The sequence below is a fragment of the Cupressus sempervirens genome, chromosome 4 (genome assembly GCF_028749045.1).
Source record: "Cupressus sempervirens isolate cs-2001-9-10 chromosome 4, ASM2874904v1, whole genome shotgun sequence".
Taxonomy (NCBI): domain Eukaryota; kingdom Viridiplantae; phylum Streptophyta; class Pinopsida; order Cupressales; family Cupressaceae; genus Cupressus; species Cupressus sempervirens.
The window spans coordinates 710518355-710535801 of NC_143121.1; positions in this window are offsets into that span (position 1 = coordinate 710518355).

Below are 17447 nucleotides of genomic sequence, written 5' to 3' on the forward strand. Positions count from 1 at the left end.
GATTGTAATTCTGTATTTATGTTAGATCTATTATGGGTTATGTGGAAATGGTTATATTCTTTGTTGCAAATTTTTCTTATAGTTATTATCAAAGCTAGATAGTTCAAAAGTAGTGAGTCTACCAACTAGACCTTCAAGTGAGAGATTATTCCCTGGAATGTATCTTAGTTCTTGAATTACAAAAACTCTAATAGCATATATAGATAGTAGTGTTCTAAAGACTTTTCTTAGCACAATATCATCATCTATTTTTCCAGTAGCTCCCCTTATTATATTGAGAACTTATTTTATCCTTATGTTCACCTTCTTCCATTCTCATATCATCAAACTTACCTTTGAAACTTTTAACTATGGCTTTTAAAATATTAGTGTCTCCTCCATAGATGGTGGTTAGGGCATCCCACATTTTTTTTGCACTATCAAGACCTTTGATATCATCAAATTTGACATAGCTTAGGGTAGAGGTAATCTCAATGATGTAACAAAAAAATGCTTCCACCCCATGTTCAATGAAAAGACCAACTAAATGTCTGTCCGGTGCTTCAATCTTTAGACTTAAATCATTTTCATAACTGAATCTTCAATCTAATTGGCATTGCTCTCAGGTTTCTTGGGTTGTCATACTCACTATCAGCCTAACGATGGACATTATTGGGCTATGATAATACCATACTAATCACCTTAGCTCCATTATGCTTATTCTTATAGAAATAAAACTCTAATTATCATAGCATTTGAATCTATATCGTTTACCACCTTAATAATAATGCTGCCACCTTTCTACACTTAAGCTGCCTCTCTTCATAGACTCGTAAACATACCTTAATAACTTTTTATAGACATAACATCTGCCAAATTTCTCTGGTGAGAAGCTGCGCAATTAGGTTCTTTCAAACATATCAAAAATGGAGAGAAATCCAACGGTGGGTTTGTGAGAGATGACCCTCGCAAGAAGATCCAAATTTTTGTAACAAAATGTTTCTCCAATTAATGTGTTGATGTCACTCATGCTCAGCTTTCCTCAACTTTTCCAAGCTGGTTCATGGTTCCAATAACAGTTTTGAAACCAATATTCTTTGCCAATAAACAATGATCACTCTTTTCCATGCTCATTCAATAGAGATCTAAAGCAAAATCGAATGCATAAAGAGAAGAACAAAACAAAACTGCACACAAAAAAAACTATTCATTAATGCTTAACCAGGCTTTTACAATGCTTGGCTCTCTGGCTGCTGCCAGAGAGCCCTTGAGATATTTTTCCCTTCAAGAATCTCAAAACTCTAACTCTCTCTTTTCTCCCCTATCCCCCTCTTTCCTTATACTTGCTCTCTATTAAAGAGTTGCAATCGGTTACATAGTTATGGTTACAAAACCATATTTCCTATTTTAATGCATTATTGTCTCCTCATGGAGATCTCTTTCCTAATACAAGGGAAATGCCTTTATAATACATTTTAATGCTATATTTCACCATTAAAACATAATATTGCTACTTCATAAACAATTTGTACCCCATGGTTCCCAGATTTGAAATTTTTCCACTATTGCAAACTCTTGCCATGATTGGCCATGTTGGAGGGGTCTCCCATCACTCAAGCATTGCCTGGTTGTGTTCTTTCTTCTTTTTCATATCCCTAGTTGTTCGGGCTCTAGCAGGATCAACATGCTTAGTGGTAATGGTAGATTGTGCATGATTTTAAAGTCCTCCAAGGTGTAGCTTTATCAAACTTTTCCATGCAAGAAAGTTATTTTTATTGAGCTTGGTACTTCTCTTTTTAACATCTTGATCTTTGCACTTCTAGTACCTTTAAACTAGTCCTCTTAAGTAGATGGCTCTAATACCAATTTTTGGAATATTTTAGAATAACAAAAAGTGGGGGTGAATCAGTTAAACAAATTTTGTTTTCCAAGCTTGACAATCTACATAGTAGGTGCCAAGAAAAGTTAGTGCAAGCCAAGCAAAAAATCAGTCAGACCTAAGAAAAGTCAATTTTAGTATAAGATGAGTGAAACAGTGTAAGCCAAGTAAATTTTAGTTGATTCCAAGAACTAGTAAACTTTAGTTTGTGTCGAGTTAATTGATAGAGGAAGCCAAGCAACACAATATGTATCGAGCATCAGAAGCCAGTTAATGCCAAATGTCAACATTATGAGAAAGATGACAATTTTGATTGCTTGAATTATGTGAACCATGTGGAAGATAAAGTTGATGAGTTGGTGGCACAAATTCATGATAAACCATTTTGAGGTGAATTCAAAGAGGATTGAAGAAGTTTCAAGAAAGGGATGAAATGAAATGGTGGGTAGATTCATTGAATCCTACCTAAGCTAACCTAATGAAGGATGAATAAAAAAAGATCTTAATTCTCCATTTATAGAGATAGCTAGTCAAAAGAAAAGGTTGTAATGTGCAAGAACCTAAGGAAGACAAGGAGTCTAGGGTATTGCTTCATTTAGTCACCTAAGAGAAGAGACTACATTGGCAAGCAAAGCAAGAAGGCTTAAGAGTATGGATGCTTGAAGGGTGAACAAGCTATTAGAGCTGAAGTGTGTGAAAGAAAAGTAGAATGGAGGACTAAAATAGATATTTTTATTCTACAAGGGTGTTGTAAGTTGTTATTAGATCAAGCCTTACTGTTACTTTCTAATCACTATATTAGTCTAGGGTAAATCCTTTGGATTAAGGTTGACCTAATAGTAATTTGTAAATACTTTAACTAGGTGACATTCCAAGTGAATGATCTAAAGTCTTCTAACAAGGCTCAACCTAATAGGGTGATTGAAATCTTTTAACCAGGTCACATTTAATAGTGTCCATTGTAACCTTTAATAGAGTTTGCCTCTCACTAGTCATCACTTTAGAAGAGTGAAAATGAGTATCATGTTACTAGTGTTTTTTCCTAAATTGGCTTTCCATGTTAAATCATTGTGTCAGATGTGTTGTTGAATCTATTGTATTTCATGTTTATATTTCTACAAAGTTGATTTGACAATAACATACAAGTTTAAGTGATTGCATAATCTAATGGATGCATGCATGATAAAATATTTTATGGATATGGGTTCACTAAGCTATGAAATTTTTTAATTGTATAATTGATTCAACACCCCTTCCCCCCCTCTCAGTTATTCTAAAGAATTCTAACAATTGGTATTAGAGCCAGTAAGAGGACTAGTTTGAAGGTACTAGAAGCAACAAGATCAAGATGTCAAAAAGAAGAAATAATAGAACTAGGAAATGTTGGAGATTACCTCTTCCCTAAGCTATTGCAAGTTTGATGATATCAAAGGTTGTGACAATGCAAAGAAAATGTGGGATTCTCTACACACTATTTATGGAGGTGACAAGAATGTTCTAAGAGCCAAAGTTGAAAGTCATATCTAGGTGAGTTCGATGATATGAGAAAGCAATAAGGTGAGAATATTGCTCAATATTGCTTTAGGATAAAAGATGTTGTTAATTCAATAAGAGAAGGTACTCATAAAATAAATGATGATATTGTATTAAGAAATGTTTTGAGAACTTTGATGCCTATTTATGCTATTATATTTTCTACTATATAAGAGCTAAGATGTATGCAGGACAATGATCTAATCCTTGAAGGTCCAGTAGGTAGGTTGACTACTCTTGAGCTACCTAATGTTGATAATTATAAACATAAAAAATGTTGTATCTAATTTCAATGCTAAGCTATCATTGAAGGAACCTAGTGAGAAGAAGAAGAAAAAGACAAAATATGTGTCCAGTGATAGTGATATAGATGAGGAAGATGTAGATAAATTTGAAGCACTACTAGCAAGGAGATTTCATAGAGGTAAAGGAAAGTCCAAAGGTAAGTTACCCATCATGTGTTTCAATTGCAATGAGGTTGGCCACATTGCTGCTAGATGTCCAGAGAAGAACTACAAAGGTGGTGACAAGTACAAAAGTAGAAGAGATGAAGAAAAATAAAATTATATAAATAAATGCAAGAATTCTTGCTATATTGTTGAAGAGGAAACAAAAGATGGATCTTATGATCATAATGATGAAGTGGCATATGTTGCAATGAAGGATGAATCTAATGAAGATGAGGTAACTGCAATAGTGTCTTGTGTGAACAAGAATGACAAATGGATCATTAACAATGGGTGTTCACATCACATGACTAGAGATAAAAGTAAGTTCATTACTTTGAATTATTATGATGGAAATAGTATAAGGTTTGGTAATGATGCACCATGTCTATTAAAAGGAAAAGGTTCTATCAAGCTCACATAAAATATTTTATGTGACAATGCTTGCTATGTTGAAGGACTTAACTATAATTTTTTGGGTATGTCATAGCTGAATAATTTAGGTTGTAAGATTGAGTTTGAAAACAAGATTGCTAAGATATATGATATTGATGAAAAATTGATTGGAAAAGGTGATCAAACTAGAGGTAATCTATTCTACCTTGATATAGAGGATGCTACTTGTTTAATTGTAGAATTTGATGATGTGTGGCTATGGCACAAGAGATTATGTCATGTTAATTATTATAACTCGGTTAGTATCAATAACATGAAAAGAGTAATAGGTTTTCCTAAGTTGAAGAAGCCTAGCAATATAATTTGCAAACAATGTTAGTTAGAAAAAATGACAAAGTTGAGTTCTAAGAGTAAGACTTATACCTCTAAAGGAATATTAGAGATTATTCATATTGACTTCTGTGGACCAATTGAAGTACAAAGCTACAAAGGAGATAAGTACATTATACTACTTGATGATTTTTCTAGAATGATGACTACTATGTTTCTGAAATAGAAATCTAATGCTTTCCAAATGTTTAAGTGGTACTTAGCAAGAGTTGAGAAAGAAATAGGTAAATGTATTGAATGTTTGAGATCTAATAGAGGAGGATAATTTACATCAAATGAGTTTGAGATGTTTTTTAATGATAGAGGAATCAAAAGATAAAAATCTACTCCTAGGACCCCTGCACAAAAAGGAATTGCTAAAAGGAGGAACATATCTATAATGGACTATGCTAGGACACTTATGATGGGGAAAAATGTTAATTTGAAATACTGGAGAGAAGTTTTAAGTAAAACTATCTATACCTCGAACCATGTGCAAGTCAAGAAAGGTACTCATTCAACACCTTTTGAACTATGGTATAGAGACTCACCCAATGTAAAATGTTTGAAGGTATTTGGAAGCAAGTGTTATATTCTCAAAGATTTCAGGAATGGTAAACTAGATGCAAAAAGTGAAGAAGGTATATTCCTTGGTTATTCTACAAGAATTAAAGCTTACAAGTATTTAAATACTAACACTAACGAAGTTGTGAAAAGTGAAAATGTAAAATTTGATGAATATGCATAAGTATATGAGGTTGAACCTATGCAAGAACTAGAAGAATGCAAATTATTTGTATACTTTTATGAAGGTATGCCTATTAATGAAGATGTTGTAAATGAAGTTGCAAACCAACAACAAGTTTTAGTGACTGATGAGTCACATAATTTGAATGTTGAGTTGCATTCAAGAATCAAGCTACACTCAAGTGCTGAGTTATAGAATGAAGTTGAGGTGCATTCTAATTCTAAGATTAGTGTACATGAAAGAGATTTTGAACTACCTACTAGAGAGGTACATAGTGATTAAAAAGTTGAGGGACCAAATGAAGAAGCCAGAGTTGAACCAAGATTGTCTAAGTATGTTAAGAGACATCACACTGCTACACAAATCATTGGAGATAAAGATGCTAGACCAATGACAAGGAAAAAGTTGAGAAATGATACATGTTTACTAAGCATGAAAGAACCCAAAATAGTGAAAGATTCCTTAGAAGATGTGGACTATAGTAAAGCCATGTAAGAAGAGATTGAACGAATTGAGAAAATAAGACATCGACTCTAGTTCCTAGACCAAAAGAAAAAAATGTGATTGGTACCAAGTGGGTATACAGAAAAAAGTTAGATGAAAATGGTGAAGTTACAAGGAACAAGGAAAGATTAGTTTGTAAAGGATATGCACAAGAAGAAGGGATTGACAATGGAGAAACATTTGCCCCTATTACAAGACTGGAAGGAGTAAGAACTCTGCTTGCTTCCTCCACATACAAAGGTTTCAAAGTTTATCAAATGGATGCTAAGTTTTCATTTCTGAATGGTATATTAGAAGAAGAGGTTTATATAGAAAAATCAAAAGGATTTGTTGATGCTAACAAAAAAAAATGGTATGTAGACTACACAAAGTTCTATATGGTTTGAAGCAAGCACCAAGAGCATGATATGAAAGGCTTAATAACTATCTTGTGAAGATTAGATTTGAGAGTACTAATGATAACAACAATTTTTACTTGAAGATAGATAAAGGAAAAGGTATTTTGTTATCTAAAATTTTTGTTGATAATATCATATTTTGAGGTCAAGATACTTTATATAAAGATTTTTCAAATGAAATGAAGAAAGAATTTGAGATGTCTATGTTTGGAGAGATCAAGTTCTTCGTGGGTTTGCAAGTACATCAGATGAAATATGGTATATACATCACTTAGTCAAAGTATGTAAAGGAGATATTGAAATTTTTTGGATTGGAGGATTCCAAGCTAGTAAGTACACCTATGGTGATAGGACACAAAATTTTTAAAGAATGATAATTCAACTGAGGTGAATCAAACATTATACAGGTCTGTGATTGAAAAATTATAATATGTAGTACACAATAGACCTGATATTGCATTATCTTTAGGGATAGTTGCAATATTTTCTACTAATCCTAGGGAGAATTAGTTGATGGTTCTTAAGAGAATAATGAGATATCTGAAAGGAATAGAGGACTATGGTCTATACTACAAGAATAATGAGAAATTTGAATTGAGATCCTACACTGATATTGATGGGATGGAAATATTGATGATAGAAAGAGAACTAGTCGAGGAGCATTTTTCTTAGGTAAAAGGATGGTTAGATGGAATAGCAAGAAACAAAATTACACTTCTCAATATACTCTTGAAGTTGAATATGTTGTTGCTGTAGTAAATTGTACAAACATTGTATGGATCAAATAGCTATTCAAAGTTATGAAGGAGGAAATCACCAAACCTATGATACTTTATTATGATAATATAAGTGCTATAAATATATTGAAGAATCATGTGATGCATACAAAAATTAAGCACATTGCAATGAAGTATCATTAATTGAGAGAATTAGTTCAAGATAAAGAAGTGAATATGGAATATGCTAACACAAAAGAGAAAATAATTGATATATTCACAAAAGAATTACCTAAGGATGCTCATGAGTATTTAAGAGGTAAACTAGGGGTGATACCCCAATCAAAGGCTATCTAAGAAGTGTGTTAGGTGCCCTGCATCAAACAAGTTGATTGACATATGTTACACATTAATTCAATGGATCTTACTTTAGGAGTTGCCAAAATTAATCAAAGAGCTAAAGTGACAAATCAGTCACAAGAAAGGTGATAGAGAGAGAAACTAAAAATATTCATAGCTGCATATGAAGATGACATGTCTTTGGCATTGTTGTCAAAGCGGGAGAAAATATATTGAGTACATGGAGAAATAATTAAGATAAAGAGACATAAAGAGGGAAAAATATAGATAGAAGATACAGAACTATGAAATATCTACACAGAGGGAAAATGTTTACCTACTGATTACATCTACCTGTAATACTCCAAAAGTGGCTCATTACCATGATCACCAATTCTGGTCTATTTCAATCAATCCTAAGTCCTATGTCACTAGGCAATTCTTATTTTGATATTCACTACTTGACTTAATTGTCAAATGTAGATAACACTTAATCTACATTAATCATGCTATTTATTTAATTCCTAAAGTATTGACTCATATTAGTCACATTAAACCTACTAATTAAGATTTAATTTAATTTAAAATATTTATACTTTAATTAAATTAAATTATCTCCTAAGGCTAATGTATTAAGGAATTAAAAAATATATTTAATTTAATAATTATGCTTATTTTAATTAATTTAATGTAATTATTCAATTAAATAGAAAGGGCATTTATGAGATCATACCTCATTTTATTAAATTAAATGCCTTTCCCAATTTCTATTTCTCAGTTCAAAATGGAAATTCTTAGTTAACTACTCATCAAATTAGAAGTGGCTTAATTCACTTACCCTCACACTAAAATTAATCTGAGTTAATTGTTTCTTGCACTCAAGATCTAAGTCAATTAACTGCATCTATATTGAGAATCTTCTACTTTGATTGAATCTTGGCTTCAATCCTGACTGTCAATCTAAGTTGATCTCAACTGTTGATGGATTCTAGGAATTCTATTTAAGAGATTCATAATTCCTCATTACAGAGGTTGAATTGGATTTGCATTGAATTTCTATCAAATTGTGCACTCATTTGCTTACTATCATCATAGCTTTTTGTTGCTTAGATTTAATATCATATAGTTTTAATATGCACACATATAGTCTAATTTTTTATACATGCTATTAAATCAATCACATACACATTTAGATTAATTACATCATCTAGATTCAATTGCACTCTAAAACCCTTCATTCTAGAAAGGTCTAGTTGCCTGCATCTTGATCTTGAGAGCATAAATAGGAAAAATCCTTATAGATAAAAGGTGATGGGTCACACTATTGGACCTCTTGGGTGAACTATCCTATGTTCATTCCAGGATAAATCTATAGGTAAGGACTACATTAAAGTGTGTGTGTGTGTGTGTGTGTGTGTGTGTGTGTGTGTGTGTGTGTGTGTGTGTGTGTGAAGTCTAAGGCCACATTTCACATATACACTACCTACTAAGAGGGAGATAATATTGAGGGAGATATAAGAAGTAATCAAGCGTGAGACATAAAGATGAGTTAATTGATTGTCTATTGATTAAAACATAATATTGTAACCTATTTAGAAGATGAAAGTTGTTGATAGAGGGAGATATTTCAATACAAGGAATTATTTTCTTTTTGGTATTATGTTGGTCTTACTAATTAAGTCTAGTTAGTTTGGTTTTTCATCAATGCCAAAGAGGGAGATTGTTGAAAACAAATTGATACAAATATGATAAATGTGTTTCAATCATTATTTTGTCACTAATGTCAAACCTGCTACTTGTTGGTAAGATAATTACTTATATGATTTGAGTTTTATCATTTAGTTGATTGATGAAGAGAATTTGACCAATTGAGGTAACAATAGAACTTAGGGAAAAGGTTGACTTATGATACAGAAAAGGAGTAAAAGGATAAGTTCAGACAATGATATTATTAGTGCATTAATAATCTATTTAATGTTGTCAAGGATGGTTACACTAATTAAGTTTAGAAGAACAAGTTAAATGAAGTTTTTATCCCAAGCTTGACAATCTACATAGTAGGTGCCAAACAAAGTTAGTGCAAACCAAATAGAAAATCACTTGGAGCCAAGCAAAGTCAATTTCAGTGTAAGATAAGTGAAACAATGTAAGACAAGTAAACTTTAGTTCATGCTAGGTGATTTGATAGAGGATGTCAAGCAATGCAGTATGTGCCAAGCATTAGAAGCTAGTTAATGCTAAGTGTCAACATTATGAGAAAGATTGAGAATTCAATGAACTTGAGCTAACAAGTTTGATTTCTTGAATTGTGTGAACCATGTGGAAGATAAGGTTGATGAGCTAGTGGCACAAAATTCAAGGTGAACCATTTTGAGGCAAATTCAAAAAATATTGAAGGAGAAGTTTCTATAAAAGGATGAAATGAAATAATGGGTAGATTCATTTAACCCTACCTAACCTAATGTAACCCTCAAAAAGGATGATGAAGGATGAATGGCAAAAGATCTTGATTCTCTATTTATAGAGATGGCTGGTTAGAAGCAAAGGTTCTCATGTGTGAGAACCTAAGGAAGACAAGGAGTCCAGGGTATTGCTTCATTTAATGACCTAAGAGAAGAGAGTGTATTGGTAAGAAAAGTAAGAAAGCTTAATGGTATGGATGCTTGAAGGGTGAACAAGCTATTAGAGTTGAAGTGTGTGAAAACCAACCAGAATGGAGGATTGAAACAAAGATCTGTAATTTGCAAGTGTGTTGTAAGTTGTTATCAGATCAAGCATTACTATTACTTTGTAATTATTGTATCATTCTATAGTAAATCCTTTGGATTAAGGTTGACCTAACAATTATTTGTAAATCCTTTAATGGGGTGACATTCCAAGTGAATAAGTTAAAGTCCTTTAATAAGGCTCACTCCTAATAGGGTGATTGAAGTCCTTTAACTAGGTCACATTCAATAGTGTGCATTGTAACCTTTAACAAGGTTGGCCTTTCATAGGGCATCACTTCAAAACAGTGAGAATGAGTAGCATGTTACTGATAGTTTTTCCCAAATTGGGTTTCCACATTAAATCATTGTGTCAAATGTGTTATTGAATCTATTATGTTTCATGTTTACATTTCTGTAAAATTGATTTGATAGTAACCTACAAGTTTAAGTGATTACATAATTTAATGGATACATGCATGATAAAATATAATTAGGATGAAATTATAGATCAAATAACAAATAGCAAAAACATGTACATAATCTGGATGAAAGTCTAGATCAAATAATGCATAATAATAAAAAAGCTATATATCATTAGGTGCAAGACTATCATCATGATGTCTCCACATGGTTTGATCTAAAGACTACCTATCAGGATGCTCACTAGGATGTGTTGACCCTTATATATTTAAGAGAAAGTGAAATCAATGTACATAATTTCATATTTAATTAAATCTCTTGTAAATTTACAAATTGCATGCAATTTATATATCACATTTAAAACTCACATGTGTCTAACTCAAGAAAATTAAAACTCACTTGTCCACTACTGACATCATTGAATGAGTCTTGATGACATATATGATCTGGCATCAAAGATGGAATAAAAAGAGGAATGTCTCCATACAATACATACACACATGTGTGCAACAAATCAAATTAAAACATGTAAATTTATTTATAAAGGCACAATATGTATACGTGAAAAAATTATTAGTTGAACAAATGTTTGAAATTGAAAGTTTACCATGAATGTTAAAAAACTATAGATTTACCTATGTAGATGTTGGCATCTGATAATACTCACACTTCTTAGCATCGATTGTGTCCACCAATAAATGCAAATTTTGTTGGGCCTCATTTAGCTCCATCACTAAATCTATGCTAGCATGATTGGTGGTTGACACATGTCCTTATAATGATGAGCCAAGTGGACTGACTAGATGAGATGGCATAGAAGTAGAATCATCACATATCAACAAGTTCATCCATCTCATGGTACAAAAGCTAAAGTCAACATCATCAAGGCCTTCATCTAAAGTCTAACCATGCCTTGCACTAGCTAAAGGGTCTATACTACTATGTATATGTCCCTCTATAGCAAGAGTGATCAATAGGTGGATCATGATATGTACTACCACCATGACCACTACTTGATTGGTGAGAAGAATGAGGCTAAAGATGTGTCCCAATACCATCATGGACATGATGTTTAACAAAAAATATAGGTATGCCAAGATGCTCTAATATGAATCTATATGAATATAATAGATCCTCAACAAGACTACTCATAGTATCTCATGTCAACACTCTAGTGAGACCCTCTAAGCTAGTTAGTGAAGGGAGCCTACTATACTATACAACTCTCTTGAAGATGAAGCATCAGGTGATGATCTAGATGTTGGAAATATTATGATAAGCTAAGTTACTGAGAAGGGAGGGGTGAATCAGTAACTTTTAAAACTTTCATCCAATTAGCAATTAATCCTTTATATGAATTTTGATCTAACTTCATGCGTGAGAAACTAAAAACATAACACTTTGACACATAGATTTGGTGACCTAGAAACCTTCCAAATAGAAAGTGAAACTAGGGTGGGGATGATACCCACAAGCTTTAGTACTGTAGTATAAAGTTGGTCAGTTAAGGCTTACATTGATCACTTCTAATGATCTACCCTATTAGGAGCAATAAGGACTAGTTCCACCTTGCAAAAGGATTTACAAACATATAATGAAGTATGCACTCGGTAAAGTGATTTAGATAAGACTGTTAGGTCTACCTTGTTAAAGGATTTGACTGATCCATCTATTAGGATAAAGTAGTAGGTGATCTTTGATCTACAACTTGGTTCACTGAATGAGATTCCTCTGAGTGTACAAATCACCTTGCTATGATAGATGAATCTTTGCTGGTCCTTATACTATTATAGCCTTTTTAATTCACACTTCTCCTCATTTATGATGATCACATTACTTTCTTTTTTATTCCACACATTCATTGGATGTGATACAATACATTCCATATATATCAATCCAAATACACAATTACAAAGTCAACCACAATACAAGTTTTTACAAATATTACAAAGTCAGTTCAAATGTAGACACTTGAGATCTGAAGACTAACTTGGTGAGGTTTTATTACTCAACATCCACTATCTATGCTCAACATCATCATGCACTTAGTAGACATATAGGCTAGATCCATACTGATCACTTCCAAGTAGTCTTGAACTCAGTCTACACTAGTGACTCGATGAATACTATTAAACTCATCATATAAACTAAATCACTTGGTTACCACTACATAGCTTGATAAACACTATCACCTTGAGCTTAGTATAAACTAAGTCACTTGGTTAACACTATGTAGCTCAGTTAACACTAGACTCACATCACATCAACTGCAAACTTGGTAAGTACTGCATGACTTGGTTTGCACTGATAAACTTGGTATACATTGAGATGTTTAGTTTACACTATTCATCTTCACAATAGTTGTGACTACTTGGCATACACTAGAATTTGTCCAAAGGACTCAATAGTAACTATAGAACTTAGTAACAATTGAAATGCTCATTAACATTGTTAACTATACAATAAGCTTGGTAGATACTTACAATCTAAATAAGTGAATGTCACTAATAATAAATTTGACTATAATATCAACACTAGAATGCTAACATGACATCAAATACTAGCCAACCTCATCATTAGAAATAGATTTGATAGCTATAATGATGTCTCCAACTCCTTAAATCACCACCCCGTAACTGTGTGCAACACATGTCCTCATCAGCTAACAGATCTAATATAGGGGAAATAATTGGTGCCCTCTCTCTCACAATCAACCTATTTGTCAGTGGTGGATGATTTGGCTTCCTATCAAATATTCTACCATGCCCCCATCCTAAATGTGATGGTAAGTTAGTGTAGTTTACCACCCTATCTAACAGAACCTCGGCATAAAGTTGTCATGCAAAATAGAGTGGAATTTGGTAGTTATTTGGATAATGACCATGAGTAGCAAGGAAGCATGGGTATATAAGTGTATCCATCTATGGATTTGTAAAATTAAGGAGAGAAGACCCTTTTACATACTTTAGTGAAAGATAATGAGGGAGACATTCCCTCTTCAGTGTCTCTTTGGGCACTAAGCCCTATACCTATTGTATCGAGAGCCTTGAAGAGACCTCTCATGACCTCATCCCTTACTATTAAGGATATTTTGTATAGTATGTGTAGAATATGGAGCGACACCAAGAATCTCATCTCTAATATATGCATGGCTTTGTAAGATGCTTTAACATGTACTACTATACACACTAGAGCATGTCCCACTAGCCAAGGATTCATGAAGTCTATGAATCTCTTGGTTAGTATGATCATAGAGCATGTTAGGTGGGATAGGAGGCTGCTAATCTTCCATGTGAAGGTCAATATATGTATTATGAATGTGTGTGCATATAATGTGTAAATCTGAAATTTAAATTTAAATATGACATTTTTAATAAACTTGAAATTTATCAAGTTATTGTATGGCATTGAAGAGACTATAATTTTGTAAACATGAAATTAAATGTATATAATATGCACGTGTAAACATGAAACAAACATAACATATATGTATAGTACTACATATGTGAATTTGTACATCCTAAATTAAAATATGACATTTAATAAACTTGAAATTTATTGTACTTGATGACATTTAAGAAACTAGAATTTCATAAACACATGAAATTAAAATAATATGTGTTTAAACATGAAACAAACATATGATCTGTACATGTACACAAAATTTCATAAACATGAATCAAACATAACATATGTACATGTACATATATTGTGTGTGTGTGATAACTTCATAAAATTGTTTCAAAATTACTTTTCTAGATAGAGTCTAGATCACATGGGTGGACTACATGATGTACACAACTCTAGGTTAAACATAGAACTAGAGATTCAATATATAATTTAATAAGTATATCAAGTCACAATGATGACTGAGGTTACTAGGGAAATAAGTAGGACTATGGTTCGAGTTAGAGTTAGTGTTAAGCTTAGAGTTAATTTTAGGGTTAGGGTTAAAATTAAAACATTACATAGGGTTATAGTTAGGTTTAGAGTTATAAAATTAGTACTACATATTGTTGTTGAACTATACATGCCTCATAGTGCCCATAAATTAATTTGATTAGGGTTGGCATTCAAGGCTAATGTAATATTATGATTATGGTTTATATTATGGTCCTAGGGTTTATTTGAGGGTTACCTGGTTTATTATTGCTTAGATTGAGTTTAAGGAACCATTATTAGGGTTTAATCATGGTAAATTTTTATTAAGCTAGGGATAGAAAAATATTTAGGGCTAGAGTTAAAGAAGTGTGTATTCAGAATAGTGTTCTATGTTGAGTAAGCTATTATGGTTAGAGTTAGGGTTAATGTTATAAAATTGTGTAACTTATATAGTCAGATCATTCGTGTTTAATATCAATGTAAGAATTATGTTAGAGTTCTGGGTATAATTATTATTAGGTTTAGGATTTAGATTAAATGTCTTTAGAGTAAGTTAATATAATTAGCCCATTACCTAGTTTAGTAATACCTAGGATTAAAAGGTAAATTTGTTATGAAACTATAGAACTACATGGTTAGGCTTAGAGTTAGGATTGTGGTTAGGATTTCTAGAGCTATATCATTAGAATCATGATCAATGTTAGGGAAAGTTAATATAATGTTTAAGGATATTTAGGATTAAATTTTTAGGGTTAGTGTACAAATCTAGATTAAAGTTTTTAGCTAGGATTCATATAAATTAGCCCATTTTTTAGGGTTAAGAAGTGAGGATTGTGTTGTAAAAATTTATAGTTAGTATTCACATCATGTTTAGGTTTAGGGATAACTTTTGGGTTAAAATGATATAACTTTAGGTTTAAAGGTTTATATTTCTATGGTACAACTTAGATTTTATGGTTATGATTAGAATTAACCTATCAATTCCAAGGTAAATATATAATTCTTAGAGTTAAGATTAGGATTAAATTTACATGAGGATTAGCATTATGTTAAATGAAATTTCTAGGGTTAGGATTGCATGATTATATTTATCTAAATTAGATTAGGTTAAATAGTCAATGTTTAATTAGACTTTCAAGATTAGGGTGAGGAGGTCACTTGGTGAAATTTATAAATTAGGGTTCATATATGTGACCAAAACCCATTGGAACTAATGTTAAAGGGTCAATTTGTTGAAATTAAATGATTAGAGGTAAGATGAAGATTTAAACACACACATGTATATATATGAACTAAAATTTAAATAAATTACAAGTTCAAGTGTGTACATTAGAAATTAAATATATGTGTGTACATATCCACATTATGTGTGTATACATACATATATATATATATATATATATATATATATATATATATGTATTCATGTATTGCATATATGCATGTATATAGACATAGTATATATATGCATATATACATACATGGTATATAGACATGATATGTATGCATATATACAAGATCTATATGTATATATATATATGATATATATACATATATACAAAAAACATATATAAAATGAAACTAAAATATGTATAAAATAGATAAAAGAAGGAAAAAATCATACCCTTTTCAAAGGTTGGTGATTTCAAATGCTTGTCCTCTTCCTTGCACTTCCAATCAAAACTAAGGAGCTTGAAAATGGGGTTAGAAAGCCTTGGTCAGGCTTCATAGTTCTGATCAAAACTACATAGAAATTTTTGATCACAGTGGGAAAAGTTAGAGATGTTGGAACTTACAAGTGGGAAGATTTACTTCTGAGAGGGGGGGGGGGGGTGAATCAGAAGTAACTAGCTTTAACCTTTTCAAAACCTTTTAGCTGAAATCATTCACATGCATCTAATTCATCTAATAAACATGAAATTAAAGACATGCATGAAAACATATAATACAAGAATTTGGTAACCCATAAACCCTCCAAAATGAGAAGGTAAAACTGGGGTAGGGATGACACCCACAAAGTATCACTACGGAAATATGTAACTATTTAAGGTTACAAAGTTTGACCACTTCCAATGGTCTACCCCATGAAAGGCTTGTCCTATTAAAGACTTTACAACCTATTAAAAGTGACCCGGTTAAAGGATTTACAAACACTCACTTGGAATGTTATCCTATTAAAGGATTTAGCACCTTGTTTAAAGGCTTACAACATGGCTATCAAACCAACCTATCATCATAGGATTTTCATTCCTAATACAATTTCTAGAGAGTATTAGAAATTATTGACCTAATGACTTGCAATCCTTAATTGCTAAGTCCAAATCCTTTTTTTTCTCTATCTATTATGATCCTTGCTTGATCTGATATGTCTCTCTTCAAAACTCTGATACTATATTTTTGATCAACTAAATTTGCAATGTTGTTCTACTTTTTCTAAGTCTTTACATCCCTCTGCACTTTTCTATATTTCACCCATACACTCTTCCTCATGCACACATACAATTTATTTTTTCCTCCTTTTAAAGGCTTCAAAGACTTAGGGTTAGGTACGAATCTATGATCAATATTCATTCTTCATTTCCCACTCAATTCTTGTACTCTTCCTATTGGTTGCATGCCTTCTCCATTTTTCTTATTGGTTGAATACTAATTACATAGCTAATGCAAAAGATCCAATCTTATCTTCAAGATCCTTTAAGATTCATCCAGAGTTAGCTCAAAAATGGTTTACATTTGAGTTTGTGAAGGCACAAACTCATATGTTGATTCTATGTTACTTGACACTTTACTATTTGCTAATGCTCAACACATATAGGAATTCTTTATCACTCAGCTCCTATAGTGATTCTATTTTGCTCGGTACCTATACTTTGGTTAGCAGCTTTAGTGACTTGGCATCACATATCACTTGACACTTGAACTTCACTTGGCACCTAAAGTTCACTCGACACCTATTGAATCTCTAACTCGGCACACATTGTAACTCGATTTCTATATTATACTTGGCATCATCTTGAGAATTGATTAAGTGTGTTGACACTCAATTGTCAAAACCAATCTGAGACTAATAAGAGAAGGGTGGTATAGCCAACTACATTACTAAACTTCATGGCTTTGACCCTATGATCAC